Below are 17,842 nucleotides of genomic sequence, written 5' to 3'. Positions count from 1 at the left end.
GTTTTCCTTGATTTCATATTCTAAGAACATAAGGATAATGTAAATATTAAAATTAAACCTTTTTGATCCAAGCATTAATTTCTGTTTTTATTAATATTTAGAAACAAAAAAGTGATCCACGTGATTAAGAACTTTTCTTCAAGGAAGGAACTGTATTTGTCAACACTAAAAAATACGTATTTAAGAACGAATTTAGTTTAATTATATTATTTCAATTTCTTGAGACAAGGTAATTATTTATTAAATAAATCAAAACTTGTATCCTTTTTTGTCTCAACACTTTATTTTTTTACCAGTCCAACATTTCGGCCGTTTTAGCCGTCCTCTTTTAATTAATAATATTGATTAATAAATGGTTTGTTATTTGGTAGTGAATTTGTGTGGATAATTTTAAATAAAAAGAATTAAATATTTATGATTTTAAATTTTTAAAAATAGGCTTTTAACTTATAATTAATGAATACCTGGGCAGAATAGCCTGCAAAAGTAACTCTAAATTTAATGTGAGGAAGAAATTATAATTGAAGATGTCGTTGAGGATGGCTAAAATGGCCGAAACGTTGGACTGGTGAAAAATAAAAAGTGTTGAGACAAAAAAGGATACAAGTTTTGATTTATTTAATGAACGAATTTATATTACACATATATACTATAGCCTATTCAATTACAAAAAAAGATGTAATTTAAAACAAAAAAAATTATATATGAATGGATTAAATAGTGACAATTTTATAAATAAGATATTTTTGTAATATCCTATACATGAACTAAATTTGTGTTTTTGGGTTTAGTAAATTGTAAAATAGTGAATAAATAAATTCATATTTTATAACTAAACAGTTTTTTAATATGAAGTGTAAATTTAGACAAATGTATGAAGAAATTACACTATTCTTCACAAAATTGTTATTTGCATCCTTTGGGTCATTCGTAGTAATATTTAGCCTTTCCTAGCTTTATTTTGGTCGTGAAGAATGCATAAAATAGCAATATGGAATTAGTATTTTATTATGATACTTAAAATAATAAAATAAAATTGGTATTTTTATTACGATGTTGGAAATAATAGTATATAACTGATATTTTATTGCATACGACTAGTTTTTGAAGCTTGGAGGCGGTTCGTCCAGAAAAAATTCCTCAAGAATATAATTAAACTAAACCAACATATAACATTGGTGAAACCAGTATACATTTTCTTAATTTTTCACATATTATAAACTTCAATGGTGAGATTAATTACAATTCCCTTTTAATTTTTAAATGGTACATTAAAATGTTTAAGTAACAAAAGTTGGCATTTTCTAAACCTTTAAGATTGCTAGTATTGAGAGAGTTTATCAACAACGTAAACTTAATATTAAATTAAAGAAATAAATCGTACTGAGAGAAGATGACTCTAAAAGTTTGTTTTTTTTTAATAATTTATTTATTGATATTTACAATTGTATACATATATACACATCAAGTAAATTTGCTGCTAGTGATATTATGACATGATAAAAACATATGGAGAATCTATCCATTGATAGAACTCGAAGCCATCTTCTTTTCATACGCCTAGGAGGATTATTAGGTAGTGAAAGAGAAGCCAGGTTAGAAACGAGTTGGTTTGGGTGGTGGGGAAGTTTATTATGGAAGGATTGGTATCTGGTTCTGGCCAAATTGGCAACATAGGGAACATTGAGGTCCTGATGGATGATTTGATTTGTGACAAAGTAAGGAGACTTAAGGATTTTACGAAGGATTTTGGACTGTAAGGATTGGATTCGAGAGGAATTAGATACTCTAAAAGTAGATTTAGAATTTGAATTTAAATTTTAAATATTTAATATTTTAAACATTTTGAGAATCAACATCGTATTTTGGGATAACATGTAATTAATGCAGCATAAATTTATAAAAATATTAAACAAAAAGGAAAACAATAATATTTTTTGATATTTAGTAACATTTAAACTTTAATTATTAAAATTAATATTTATCATGGTAATATTAAAATTTATTTTAAAAAATTGCATATTTTTTTTAAATAACAAAATTTTCTGCCGTGACCAGGATTCGAACCTGGGTTACTGCGGCCACAACGCAGGGTCCTAACCACTAGACGATCACGGCTGACCAAGAAGTTGAAGGAATTTGGTAGCTATAAGAAGTGGAGGCGTGAAGGAAGTGGGGCAACCAGATCTGTCACAGAAGCGAGAGGTCGCCAGCAAGGAACTAGTTCGGTTTTTTTCTGTTTTTATAACAGAGAAAACTTTCTCTCAAATTAATTTACATTCCTAATTTTTGCTGCCAACACATCGTTTTAAAGTGAAAGATCGATTGTGTAACATATGTTTTTATTGTGTTAAAAGTTGATGTTATCTTTGCTTTTCTTTTGTTATTTATGCTGCACAAAATAAAGGATACTCTTTTTGTGTGCAGACACATCGGCTGTTATGCTTCTTCAATCTACTTAGTCTTAGTAGCCAGCATTCGGTCATCTTCGCCAGCTTAGTAATTTTCTTCACGGTGGACGGAACACGTCGGTTCATCCTCCAAGAGGACAAGGCGGACAGACGTACCTCTTTTCAAAATCTACTTTCACTTGGACAACAACTGCAGCCGGGGCTCCATCAATCACCCACGATGAACTAAAAAAATTTTTTTTCGCTTTTGTTGAACATTCATTTAATTCTTATAATAGTTTTAAGTTTGCTTTGTTATTTTTTTTATATGTATATATATTTTTCCTTTATGTTCACATTTTTAAAATAGAACAATAAAAAAATTCGGCTGTTCGTTTATTTTATTTTCCCCTATCCGCTGTAACACTAATCATTCATTTAAAGTTTTATTTAATAAATAATGTCTATAGGTATATATTCATATACTAACGAAAACAATTTCTTTATTAAATAAATCAAAAATTTGTTTCCTTTTTTGTCTCAACACTTTTTATTTTTCACCAGTCCAAAGTTTCGGCCATTTAAGCCATCCTCACGGACATCTTCAATTATAATGTTTTTCTCACATTAATTTAAAGTTACTTTTGCAGGCTATTCTGCCCAGGTCATTTCCATTATTATAAGTTAAAAGCCTATTTTTTAAAATTTTAAATCATTAATATTTAATTCTTCTTATATAAGATTGTCCACAACAAATTCACTACCATATAACAAACCATTTATACCATATATAAATATAATATACTTCTTGCATGGTATATGTACAAATTATTTAAAATATACACTTCTTATCGCTTATTACAAAGTAGGAAAAAAATGCATATATATAAAATTTGTGTATTTTGAGTTGCAAAAATTACTAAATTTAAAGTTTATACTTGGAGGGAAATAAATGGTAAGAATAAATTTAAGAAGTTTAAGTTAATAATTTATTTATATGTACAACTATTGGCATATTTATAATAGTACAAGAGCCGAGAAGAAAAAAAGGCAGTTATCTCACCCCAATTTTTGGATTACCCTAATGAAAACTATGTATAATTACTAGTCAAAATTGATGAGTAGGGGGAATAAAAAATGGGGGCTGTTTCAAAACCTTAAAAAAACATTAATTTTTCATTCGGAGCCTCTATATCTTCAAAACTACCAATAACATTAGAAAATTTAAGAGAACATTATTTAAAGAAGAGTAAATTTGCTAAAATATTAGTCCTAAAAGAGCTATTTGCGTCCTATAGTTCTCGAGATATAGCTTTTTAAAAAGCAAAATTTCTTAAAAATCTTCTGAAAGGTTTGTAGTTAGCTAACTTATTTTGAGAAATCTATATCTCAGGAACTATAAGACGTACAGATGTATATTAGCACTTAAATTAAATCTAGTATAATGGACTATAAATAAGTTTCTGACCTTTATATCCGTAGGAATAGTAGTTTTCATGATATTTGCTAAAATAAATTGGTTTATAGTTGTTCGGACAATAAGTTTGATTTATAACTACATTTCAGAAACCACTTGACGTACAGATGTTTGCCAGCGCTCAAATTAAAGCTAGTTAGATTTACTACAAAATATTTTTCTTTGTAGGAGTAGTACTTTTTATCATATTTGACAAAATAAACCCACAAAATATTAATTTCTATTTGTTCGTATAAAATGTTTGATTTTTGAAAAACATATTTCTGCATACGACGCACATATGTCTGCCAACTTTCAATATAAATGAAATTTAACTTACTATAAAGTAGTTTATGACACCTTTGAATATAAATTTGGTAAATGAAAATTTGTCCGTACAACTATAAATCAATTTATTTTAGCAAATTTCATGTAAACTATTACTCCTACGAAGATAGACATCATAAAATACTTTATATCCCATTAAACTAGCTTTAATTTGAGTTCTAAACGACATCTGTACGTCAAATGGTTTTTGAGATATAGATTTTTCAAAATTAACTCACTAGATCACTAGATTCAAAAGATTACTAGCTTTCAGTACATCCCATATTTTTATTCATCCATATCATCCAACATTTTTATGAAATGTTGCTTCTTAAAAAGCTATATCTCGAAAACTAGTTTACGTAAATAACTCTATTAGGGCTAATTTTATAGCAAATTAGCTATTCTTTAAATGACGTTCTCTTAGGTTTTCTTGTGTTGTTCCTACTTTTTGAGATATAGAGCTCCTAATGAAAAATTAGTTTTTTTTTTATCGCTTTGAAAAACCCGCCATTTTTTATTCCCCCTACCTATACTTGGTAGATTCATCAATTTTGACTATTAATTATAAATATTTTTCATTAAAGTAATCAAAAATTGGAGTGAGATAACTGTCTTATTTCTTCTCTTGGCCTCTTGGAGTATAACTTAATACTGAAGATTCCGCTTCTCTTGCGTTCAATCAATTAAACACAAGGCGTCATTCCTACCATTCTGTAAAGGAAGCAGAAAAATGTGTATTTAATTTGATAACAAAAATAAATATTGATATATTTGAATGTTTCTTTTATTACATGGTCCCTTGCGCATTGCAACAGGTGAGCTGCGCACAGCACCGCAGTTCCATCGGGCAGCAATGTTCAAGGTAGCACCTCTTCAGTCCGAAAGGTGCTTTCACAATTACTGACCTAGTAGTTCCTGCAGGTTAGCATAGTTTGAAATCAATATTATCAGGATTCGAATGTGATATAAAATTTAAAAAATAAAATATTTATTTATATATAAATAGTTAACCGTATAATTTAAAATATGAAGAAGATGGTCAGGGTTGCGGTCAAAAGTTTTCAACTATTTATTGTCCGACGTTTCGCCTAACTTTGTAGGGTTTCATCAGGGCTGTTCAGACGATAGGTTAAACAAACATTGACAATAAATGCATACAGACATTGACAATAAATATAGCTGCACGCTTCCGAGTTATTGTCAATGTCTGTTATTGTCGTCTTGAACAGCCCTGTTGAAACCCTACAAAGTGGGGCGAAACGTTCGGACAATAAATAGTTGAAAACTATATTGTTCGATTTTGACCGCAACTATAACCATCTTCTTCATATTTCAAAACATTTATTCTAAACTTAATGATATTTTTACTGGAAGAGTCTTATGGAATTAAACTGGATTAAGTGAATGACACAATTCTTCTTTATTAAAATACAATAATTTATTTCATATCATCAGCAACGTTTCGGGAGATTTCCCCTATCTTCAGGCTGTTGTTACATAGTCATGCTGCAGCACAAATCGTAGATTTTGCAATAATTTTATATTAATATTATTCATATGCTCTTCATTCATAACCATATTGTTATATTCTAAACTTAATAAGGAAGAATTGTGTCATTCACTAAATTCAGTTTAATTCCATAAGACTCTTCCAGTAAAAATATCATTAGGTTTAGAATATAACAATATGGTTATGAATGAAGACCATATGAATAATATTAATATAAAATTCTTGCAAAATCTACGATTTGTGCTGCAGCATGATTATGTAACAACAGCCTGAAGATGGGGGAAATCTCCCGAAACGTTGCTGATGATATGAAATAAATTATTGTATTTTAATAAGGAAGAATTGTGTCATTCACTAAATCTAGTTTAAAACATTTATTATTAATATAAATTCATTTGTTGCGTTTAAACCGAAATTATGAACTTATGATGGCTCCTTGCAATTCAAGCATATGACGTAACCTAAGTGTCACTAGCGCCCCATGTGGCCAATATAGTAAAAAAAAGACTCTAGCTAGCAGTGGCATAAAGAAAACGAGAAGAGGCTTATAGCACGAGTGAGCCATTATTCCTTCTAGATAAATCTTTTCTTCTGTTCTTCAATGAAAATCATAGTGAGTAGAACATTTAGGAAGTTTCTCCCGGACAATAGAGCAGGGGGCTGGGAAGGAATCATGGGAGTAAGTTCACCTCTTTCAATATCTTTTACTACTTCATGATCATGAACATCAGCTGCAATTTCAATTGATTCTAAATATAAATTCTAAATAAAAAAAATTTTCCTTCTGAAATATGTTGAGGAAATTTTTTAATTGCTTAAAACCAGGTGGGCACAAATATTCATCAGGGGCCGCCCATAGCTCAGTGGTTAAGACACAGTCTTACCAATTTGATGTCTATTGGCGGTGCCGGTTCGAATCCGGCCTGGGATGTTGACTTTTTTCATTGAGTGGCGGTCCCACAAAATGAAGAACATTGACCCCCAACCATGGTTAGGCAGTATAGGACTTCAATGGGAGTCTTGGCCGAAAAAAATATTCATCAGTTGGTAGTTTTAAAACAATACAAATTAAAAACAAACCTGTGGATGCTGTACAAGCGAACTTTGATTGATGGCCAAAATCACCCGACTAGTTAACCGCAAATTCAGGCCAACTATACCAACCATTTCAAATAACCCATTTGCACGAATTTGGCAAATGTCTAGAGGGATCTTTAGGATCTATAGAAATATGTTTGCTAAAAATAACCTAAATAAACAAATTTAATACCATTTAAGAGATACCAGACCAGCGATGAAGATTGGGATTCTGGATCTGACCCAACAGCCATCCTCACCAAGATACACAATATATGTGCTAGTATCCAGGAAATCATGTTAAAGAGTGTCAGATCAGTATATAGTTGTACTATATATGTGTTTTTCTTGTTTCAATATGTCTTATCTAGTTGGCTGACACGACACACATACCTAAGACTTGACCTCTCTGTTACCTTTTCCTGGTGATAAGAATAATACGGCTTTGTTTTGATTAATTGTATTGAGTTTGGATCAGTGCCAACTTCCGTGTGGAGGAAGAAAGATTATAGATAACTATTCAAATACTTTTATTAACAATTTTTTGGGATTTATGAAGCTTAGGACAGAGCCGTGAGGAATGTAAGGCAAGGAAAATATCGTGACGTGAGCTTGTGGTTTTTGCAATATTGTTATTATATGCAATATTCTGAATGTTTGCAAGGCTTCGTCAGGGTTGTTAAATGAACTTCTGCTACCAACTGAGAAATACTAGTTTTATTTTAATATTTTGATTTCTTTATTGACCGCCACCCGGACTATCTTCCTTTAATCTACTTCATACGGTCAACTATCTTCTTCCAATAGATTATTATTATTTTATTATAATTATTATTATTATAATTTTAATATTACCCTTCTCATATAGCCATTATCTTCTTATAATACATAAACTATTCATGATTTTCAACACTATATGTATATCTATAATCTTAGTTATTTTCAAATCATTATGTATATCATTTTATTTATTGGTTATTGTCAACTTAAAGTGTTATGTTCTACCGGTTGAGTTTCATTGATATAATGAGTGAAAAGTACTCCTTTTTACAATTACTTCATTAAATATATCTTTTAACCCTGCATCGGGCGCGGCTGATCTGACACGCACAGGATTCAGTTTTTTGCTGTCTCTTCCAAAAAGGCGCCGAGTGTGACCCCTACCTCCCAGTAGTTTCCTAACTTTGTGAGGTGGTTTTGATCTGACAGGCTCACCGCGCCCGATTACATGACAAACCTAAGATCAATTTTTTTCACTTTAGTAAATTCCAGCACTTCACTCTTCTTCGATACTTGTGTCAGAGTCATGTTCGACAGGTACCATTACCGTTTATGAATGGGCATGATGTGCCTGTCAGGCTCGCCGAGCCTTTCAAGTGTGTCGTTCAGGTTCATCGCCCCTCTTTCCCAGATTTTTAAAAATTTTTCAATCGTTATTTCAGTATTTGTTTGATAGGGATATTCTATAGGAAGACCACAATATTCCGGCCTTTTTGGTTTCAACGACAATAAAGTGTTGGCAACTTACGTCACATGCAAGAATAATTGTGTACATCTGGTTTCTTCTGTGTTCGGAACCAAAGCCAATTAACCACTAGGAAAAAAAAAAACCTGAGGTCATAACGTATTATTATGCTCAGGTGACACTGCTAATCAAGTGTGCGCCATATACAACGAGCAGCGAAAAACACATCGATCGCCAATGACTGTTTTATATACTATGTTGAACTTGGGAGGGATCAATTCCTTGGTTATTCACCTCGGGAATCAATTGGAATGAATTCCAAGAAGTGTTTTCCCCAAAGAAATGTCACATGAACTGTGTATCGGACAACTTTAGCGATGAAGCCAGCTGAAATTCGTCTCAAGATCCCTCCCGGCTAATGATCGTAAAAAATCAACCCCTCCCCACCTCCAAAAGCGGTCCAGATGTTGTGATCGCATGGTGGAAACAGGAATACTTCGGCTCACGAACTACTCCTGTGTGAAATGCAACCAAGGAATTTACCCCTCATGCGTAACCACTCTATGCAACATTCTTTTCAGCCTGTTCTTGTGATCCTTCATCGGCTTTGATGGACGAAGACTTCGACTTATTTCTGTCCTAACACATTTTAACTTCATGTCTGACCCCTTTTTGAATTTCGTTTCGAGGATAAAAGGTCCTATTTTGATTTATATTCAGAACCATGATATGGGAATTCCGCATTTTGACTTTTTTGGTTTCTGTATCTAAAAAAATAATAAGAAATGTTTTAAATTTATTTCATATTTTTCCCTAATTGTCTACATCCTCAAGATGATCGGTAATTTTTGGTTTAATTAAATAAGGCGATTTAGGGAATTTTTATGTACCGTGTGCCTGTCAGGCTCACCGCCCCCCGATTTTGAAAATCCTTGACCGCGCCCAACGAATGGTTAATATCACATTATGTGTTCTCCTACTCAGACTTAAATTTTAACAACAAACATATTGTTGTCCATTAAACAAAACATTAATAATTAAAAATTCTAACATAATTATAAATAAGAAGATGACAACTCTGATATACCATCTTGAACCAGGTTATCTTTACCATTGATAACAGATTACTACTAAATCAAATCTCCCCTACCTCTGTACCCCAAAACATGTCTAATTTATTAATATATTTTTTTTACTATATTACATCAACAACTAATGTATTCAATTGATTACAATAACCAATAATATTGTACAATATTAAATTACTACATCATTTACTACATCTATGCAATGTGTACATAAATTGTTGGCATCTGTTATGATGTTGAGATGACAGCCCCGAAACGTTGTTATGAGATGTAATGAAATAAAATATAAAAAACTTAAATTAGGAAGAAAATCTTTCATTCACTATGTCTAATTAGTTATTATTTTGTTTTTAAATAAATTGAATTTATTATGAGACCTTATTTGTTATTTTTATCCTCGTACCATTTGAAAAGTAATGTATAATTCTTTTTTTTTCCTTTCTGTGGAAATAGACACTGATCTGAGATCTAATTCAATTTTAATACAATTAATCGAAAAAATCCTTAATATCATTATCACAAGGAAAAGGTTAAGCTTGAATATTTGAGGGAGAGCGGTATATATATAGCGCCATACCAATCCAACACACTAAACCACACCAAGTTCAAGATGAAATCTTGTATACTGGCTCTTGTGTTGTATATTTCCTTAGTGTTAGCTGCTGGTTCCAATCCAGAGCACCGATCTTCATTGTTGATCTCACTTCTTTTAGATGGTAATGAATTTATACATTCACTTTGTTCCTACAACTATCTATAATTTATAAAATTCGAAAAAATCCCAAGGATGATAGTTTTCTTAGGAAAATGTTGTTAAGTATTACAGAGATAATTGTATTATAATTGTAACAAAATTCGATTTTTAATTTTTATAGATCATTCACTATAAATCGATTTTTGAACAACATATTTTTAACTTATAAATAATAAAGGCTTAGGAAACCAGAAGGTTCGATGCCGATACCACCTAACGTTCTCGACATGCACCAGTTACTCCCCTCAAAACTCAAATCTACTGAATCAGTCTTAACGCAAGCCTCCTATTTACGTTTCGGTGTACCCCTCGGACGTTTAACCATCGGTTCAATGTTTATTAACATTTTAGGGATCAGTTCTTTACTAAGTCCAACAATCTTACACGCCCATCTTATTCGCCACAATGAAATAAACTGCATTATATCTACCAGATGCAGTTCCCTCAATTCAGTGTTGTATAGTCTTCTAAATTCTCCGGTTAACTTATCATTTTTTAAGTCCGAATATTTTACATAACACTATATTTTCAAAAATCTTAAGGCGCTGTAAGAGGCCAAGTTTCGCATTAACAAAGAGCAGTGGTAAGGATAATAGTTTTGTAAATTCTAATTTTTAAGTTTTTGGACAGAATGCGCAGGCTATGCAATTTCGAAATTGAAAAATAACAAGCATTTCCCACCTTCACTCACGCTTTTATTTCCTCATCAATTTTGTTCTTCCTAGGGACCATAGAACCTAAATACTGAAACCTAGCAACCTGTTCAAATGCATCTTCTCCAATATCTATATCACCGACATTGCTCTCATTTATACTGCTAACCATATATTTAGTTTTATCCGTATTAATTTCAAGACTTAGTTCCTTACTAGAGGGATTTGACGGCCATGCGGGTTGGGGCGCATGTCGCAGTGCGCTCGGTTCGTAACGTTGTGGGTTCGATTTCCACCTAGTTAAACTTTTATTTTTCGACGGTCCCTAAGAATTAATCTTGACACTCCTACTTTGGTTAGTACGCATGGCAACTCAGGTAGCCGTCAGGGATTGGCAAAAAGGACCACTAGTCCCACTTGCTGGACTTGTTCCCCCACCAAATACCAGTATCATTATCAGTTGTTCCTTACTAGAGTTTATCAAATTATGTATTTATTTCTATAGATACCTTGTCCTGGCCCAATAATACCAAATCTTCAGAATACCCAAGCACTGGTGTTTCGGGTTATCCAGGGTGAATTGGAGGGACTGCTACAATGTAGGGAATACTAGCGCCCCATGTGGCCAACAGTCAAAACTCACCTTCTCCAGTGCTCTTTGTGGTGAAGAGAAGTTACTCTTAGGCTTATGAGAGAACCATTTTGTTTTTAAACTTCTTTGTTCACTCATCAGTAAAATCTACCATGAGTGAGTAGATTTACTGGAGTGGTTCCTTGGAGTAGAGGGGAGAGAGGTATGGAAATGTGGGGAGAAGAAAGGAAGCATGGAGTAAGTCCATCCAGTTCAATATAGTTAACCTCCACATCATCATGAACCACCTCATTATATCTACAATTTTCCATAGCCCAGTCATTCAAAATTAATTAACCCTTTTTAACCATAAATGTTTTATTTCGGCCACCACCTGTAACTTAGACAATAGAATTTTATTTTCATTTAATCATGATTTATTTTTCAATTATACAGCCAACTAAAATCCAACCAGCCAACCCAAAGTGACAGTGTGCCTGGCATTTCGTTGAAGACATACTTCATATAACTGGTAGATTCCCTCCTAATAAACACTTTCTCATACCCATCGCATTTTTAATAATGTATTCTAGAGCTAGGTTAAATAGGATACTTTTTAACTTATTACTCAGTTCAATTACCTCAGTTTCATAATCCTTTATTAACATATAAAAGAAATGTTCCTATCCGTTGGTGTCCAGGACCATATTCATCTCTTTAATTATTTTTCTACTTTAAAGGACGACATTTATATGAAAATGTTTTATTTATGTATACTTTTGCTATGGAAGGAGAGACACCCTCAATTGAAGACCACATACATGCATCCAACATGCCGTATTCAGTTGAGAATTTATTATAAAAACAGATAATAGATGAATATTCAAATAAATTACCTCCTATAAAATGGAGAATACTAATTGAAGATGTGAATATGGTCCAGGACACTGATAGCTGCTCTTCTAATATATGATAATAAAAAATTATTATGAGAATGTCTGAGATAATTAACCAAAAAAAAAATTGAAATTAAAATTATTTATTTTTATTAATTATTACAAAAAGTCTCAACCTCCTTTAGTAAAATATATTACATGTATAACGTTTTGGCTAGTCCAGGCCTTCATCAAGGAGAACTTAATTTTAGTGTTACAGCCTCACATTTATTTATAATACTTTTCAGACTATTATGCCCAATTCAGTTTAAGATAGCCAAAATAAACCTGTTTTTATAATCTTAATATTTTCTTGAGACTGGTAATTTTTTTAATAAATTATTCAAACTCTATCCATTATAGTCTCAAAACTTTTTATTTCTCATATACGTCCAACGTTTCGGTTTATACCGCCATCTTCAGGGACAATCTACTCAATACCACTTTGAAACCATATAATTTAACAACTCTTTTATTTTATTATCTAATTGACTCATTAGATATTGATATTTTTGACCTGGGCAGAATAGCCTGCATGAAGTTTAGAATTGTTAAATTATATGGTTTCAAAGTGGTATTGCGTAGATTGTCCGTGAAGATGGCCGGATTGGCCGAAACGTTGGACGTATAAGAGAAATAAAAAGTTTTGAGACTATAATGGATAGAGTTTGAATAATTTATTTAAACCTGTATTTGTCAGTATAACATTTAATAATAAATTCTATTCTTCACAATTTTTGTTGGATAGTGTTGTGATAAGATAACTATAGTAAAATATAAAAATTATGAAGAACAGAATTTATTTTTAAATGTTATACTGACAAATTCAGGTTTATGACAAATACACACCATTTTTATATATGCTATATAAAACTAAAATTTATTTTTTAATAAAATAGAGCATTTGTATTTATTGTTATTATCTTGTTTGAATCTAGAAGTGTTATTAATAATAACAAAAATTATCCAAAAAGTTTCAACCTTAGATATTAAAACACATTACCTGTCAAATTATATAAGAATGGTGTGTTCTTGGAGGGGTTAGGACGGTATAAAATTTTAAACTTTCTCCAAGTCGGTGGGAGCAAGATCTCTTCCCGGTGCTTTGAAGATTATTGATCTTTAGTGCCCTGGTGGCTCAGATCCATAAGTGAAATGGTGAAATCTATATTTAAAGAAGTATTTCAATTAAAGTACTTACTCGAGTAATTGGTTTTGGTTTTAAAAAATGGAGTCGGCCCGATAGATGATGAATTAGGTAGAGTCCTAAATTACGTATTGGTGACTATGTGAGGAATATGGTTTTAAGTCAGTTTGGTTTGAGTTTTTTACATGTATAAATTAATTTTTAAGTATAATAAAGTTTTTCTTTTTAAAGCAATGTGTTGAATTTCTCTGTAATGAAGAAAAACAACTAAGTTTAATAATTTCTGTGTAAGATAAAGCCTAAAATATAAAATTTGTTTATTTTATAAAAAAAATAAAATAAGAAACTATTAATAATGAAATTTATATATCTATAATACACTATAATATGTTTACTTACTCCAAATAACACTGAATATTCTCAATTTTTTCTTTAAATATTTAAATGTTGAAATAAAGATATATTTTATCTTGTGGCATGACTGACATCCCTTAAAAATTACTGTCGCCACTATCCCAACCAATATAGTCTTCAAAATGTTTTAATACAGAAGATGACAAAAGATTTATTAGTATGGGCAGATGATAATAACTTCATAAAAAAAAACATACATAGTTAAAATTATCTGTTTATTTATATATATTTTTTAAACAGAATTAAGGATTTTTGTAGTTAATGAATCATTACAACACACAGTTAATGTCTCTTTTGTAATACATAGCTTTGCCTAAAAAAAAAATATTTTTTATGATATATAATGACTATAGCAAATGAGTTTGGAAGTATCTCAAATTTTCAGGAATCTATTTAAGTTTTTAGAAAGTAAATCTTAGTCAGATGGAATAAATTTTCAACTAATTTGCAAGCTAAAAAAAATGAATGGATTAAAGGAGATTCTAAAATAGAACATTGTGTGCCATTAGCCACTAATTAAGAGTTTGCCTCAAGGCCACAGTTGCAAGACTGACTAATTTTATAAACTATACTATTACAAACAATTTTAATAATAAGTTATTGGAAATTATTATCTTATGGTTTAAGCTTTATATTAAATATGAATTCAGATTAAACTGATCTCAAACCATGATTATTCGCAGGAACTACAAGGTCTGAAATAATGTTAGCACAAATAGGTATGAAGAGGTGCTACCTTGGACATTGCTGCCCGATAGCATTGCGTTGCTGTGCCCAGCTCACCTGTTGCAATGCAGGAGAGACTATGTAAGAAAAGAATCTTTACATTATATTATTATTTACTTTTGTGATCTAACTAATTATTTTTTTGCTGTTTCGCTCACAGAAGGGTAGGAATGACTCCTTGTTTCTTCCACTAATGGCGCCCAACAAAACTGGAATCTTCAATATTGTGTTAAAAATTTGTTAATAATTATATGTATTTTTTATGATATGAATAAATAAATTATTTATCGAAATTTTTGTACTTTTTCTTATGTTTATTTTGGAATTCTTTCTCATTATGTAACAGACCTTTGATTGAGTCTGGCGTCTGGTAATGATATATAAAATCCTTAAATTTCTACCACCTACATACTTTCTTATTATCCCTTTTTATCTCACTGACAGATTATTCAAAGTAAGCCACCATAGGTGCTTATGTACCTCATGGTAGTACCCTTGGTCCCATCCTTTACACAGTCTATTCAACTGTGAGATCCTAACCCATCCCAACAGTGTCCCCATTATCAAAGCCAATTTTCTACCATTGAATTATGAACCATCAATTGTATCCCTAACTCTCCAATCTCATATCACAGCCTCTGAAAAATAGTGTAACACTGAAAGATTAAAATAAATATCCTTCCTTGTAACTCTAGGACTTTAGACTTTACAGTGTTATTTAATTAATTTGAAACATCATTCTGGTGTTTTTTCTTAAAAAGTAATATACACCTCTACTCTTTATTTATGGTATATTATTGAACTTTCACAATAAACTGTTACTTGTCATCCACTTTCTACTAATTGTTTTTATGTATATAGTTTATCATAATGCATATTCAATAGTTTATTAAAAAATAACCATGCATTTTTAACTTTCTTTTATTGAAAAGTTTGAATACCATTTTATTATCCTACCATTTGTAATCCTGCCTCGTATTTTTCTTCCTTATACTTCTTTTGCTTCTTTTTCACTGACATGATTGTTTATATGTCACTTAAATAAATAAATCATTATTTTTTAAAATATTTTTTGTTATATGTATTACTTCCAAAATTTTTATTATTTAATTATTTTCAACTTTATTACTATCAGTGAAGAACACAAATAAGTAAAACTTATTTTAATAAAAGGTAGATGGTCTAGATATGGTCAAAAATGACTCAAATAGTATCCAATCAACAGCCTTCTAATAATAATTATTTTATTTTATTCGTATATATAATATAGTATTTTTTTGTGATCTCAACTGACGGTAATCCCAACCATCCACATCCCAATATATTATCCATAGTCAACAACCAACACATCATAATTTTTTATTTTTTACTGGCCCAATTTATTGTTGCGATTAACTCTAATTTCAAGTTGTGATACTCATATTGCTCAACTTTGTTTTTTTAATATAACTAGGGGGGTATCCTCTGTTCGTCTAATCCAGCCTGGACCAACCCCTATTTTACAAATTACACAACTGTTGTTTAAATTGAATAACTTTAATTTTCATGTATTCTGCTGTTCAGATTGTATTATTTTTTCAATATAGTGTAAGCATAAAAAAAAAAAAAAATGTTCAAGTCTTTACCCTTTAATTTGTACTTCAATTTAGTGCCTCTAATTTGATGCAGATAACTTTTTTCACTTTTTCTTCTTTTTGTGAAATGGATTTTTCATCTATTAAACTCTCATTTTCAATGACTCATTTATATTATTCCACCTTATATGTAAAATAAAATATTAAATGGTGATAAAAACTTTTTAATGTTACTGTTAATTTTGGAATCTATTTATCAGTGTAATTTGTTTATATTATGTCTTTTGTATTGTCTTTTAAGGTAGATCAGTTTGCTTTGTGTTATAGCAACCCACTGTTTTGTGGCAGCATTGCTTACAGTCAACAAAGCATTTCTCTCTAATTTTTGAAATTTATAGTACTTTATTGTCATTTTTTAAATATTATTTTGTTCATTAACATTATTAATTATTTGAAACAAATTTTATTATAACCTTATTTTTCCCATTTAGTTTGTCACTTTTTTATGTATTCCTATTTCTATTTACCTTTTTTAAGTGATATTCTATTTCAGTCAATGATTGTAAAACACCATTTTTTTATTAATCCATTTGGATAAAACTGATGTGTAAATTTTATTTTTTACTTCTTTTAGATATTTTTTATCTTTCAATTTAATTAAATTATTTATTAAAATTTTTTGCTGTTATTTTAATTTGGTATGAGTGGTTTGAAAAATAATTTAGAACCATATCACTAGTGCTGTATTTCTCTCTCTATCTTGTTCTGATTATATTGTTATTGGCAAGTATATACCCAAATTTCTTAAAATATTTTCCCTGCAAATTCTGCTGTAAATTTTTATTTCTTAATGGCACAATTTAGATGTTTCAATAATCTAATGTAGTCATGATGTTTGTTGTCAACAGTGGGTCATCAGCCTATTTTTCTGATATTTTCAGTTGATTTTACATTTTAATAATTTTTTTCATCAAGTAATTTATGTAAAAGTATCCAAGTAATTACTACTGGTAATATAGAAATAGTTGAACAAAATGCTACCTGAACTTTGCACTTGACCTTATAGTACAAGAGCCTAAGAGGACAAAAAAGGTAGTTATTTCACCCCAAATTTTGATTACTTAATTGAAAACTAGGTATAATTACTGCTCAAAACTGATCAGTCTGCCAAGTATAGATAGGAGTAATAAAAAATTGCGGCTGTTTCAAAACGTGAAAAATAATTAATTTTTTACTCAGAGCTTTATATCTTTACAACTACCAACAACAATAGAAAATCTAAGAGAGTATCATTTAAAGTAGAGTAAATTTGCCAAAATGTAAGCCCTAATAGAGTTATTTACGTTCAATAGTTCTCAAAATATAGCTTTTTAAAAAGAAACATTTCATAAAATTTTTGTATGGAATGTACTGAGAGATCAGTAGTTAGTGAATTTATTTTGAAAAATCTATATCTCAAAAACCATTTGATGTACAGATATCTATTAGCCCTCAATATAATTAAAGCTAGTGTTATGAGCTATAAAGTAGTTTATAACGTTTATTTTTGTAGTAGTAGTGGTTTTCATTTGCCAAATTTATATTCATGTGTGAATTTCAGAAAAACTATCACGCCTACGAAGATAAGTGTCATAAACTACTTTATAGAAAGTTAAATTTCCATTAAATATAAGAAGATTGTCAGGGTTGCGGTCAAAAAAAGAACAAATAGTTTATAACTATTTCTTCTTTTTTTCACTGCAACTCTAATAT

At 30.4% G+C, this 17,842-nt stretch overlaps 2 long non-coding RNA genes and 1 other non-coding gene across 3 annotated transcripts; 1 reads left to right on the top strand and 2 right to left on the bottom strand.

Annotated features, from left to right (window-relative positions):
• Positions 1-2,046: 2,046 nt before the first annotated feature.
• On the bottom strand, positions 2,047-2,118 carry TRNAH-GUG (transfer RNA histidin (anticodon GUG)). Its single transcript has one exon. It is a non-coding gene; the product is annotated as a tRNA-His (tRNA).
• Positions 2,119-3,371: 1,253 nt separating this feature from the next.
• On the bottom strand, positions 3,372-7,089 carry LOC106690090 (uncharacterized). The gene is made up of 3 exons (XR_001344532.2): positions 6,957-7,089; positions 4,968-5,091; positions 3,372-4,887 (listed from the first exon to the last, which is right to left on the bottom strand). It is a non-coding gene; the product is annotated as an uncharacterized lncRNA (long non-coding RNA).
• Positions 7,090-9,915: 2,826 nt separating this feature from the next.
• On the top strand, positions 9,916-14,808 carry LOC136795244 (uncharacterized). Its single transcript, XR_010842822.1, has 3 exons — positions 9,916-10,032; positions 14,474-14,597; positions 14,677-14,808. It is a non-coding gene; the product is annotated as an uncharacterized lncRNA (long non-coding RNA).
• Positions 14,809-17,842: the final 3,034 nt, after the last annotated feature.

The sequence above is a fragment of the Halyomorpha halys genome, unplaced genomic scaffold, assembly GCF_000696795.3.
Source record: "Halyomorpha halys isolate HHAL.00 unplaced genomic scaffold, Hhal_1.1 Scaffold1574.1, whole genome shotgun sequence".
NCBI lineage: Eukaryota > Metazoa > Arthropoda > Insecta > Hemiptera > Pentatomidae > Halyomorpha > Halyomorpha halys.
The sequence above is the reverse complement of the archived record's forward strand: the minus strand, read 5'-3'. Positions and strand labels throughout refer to the sequence as shown.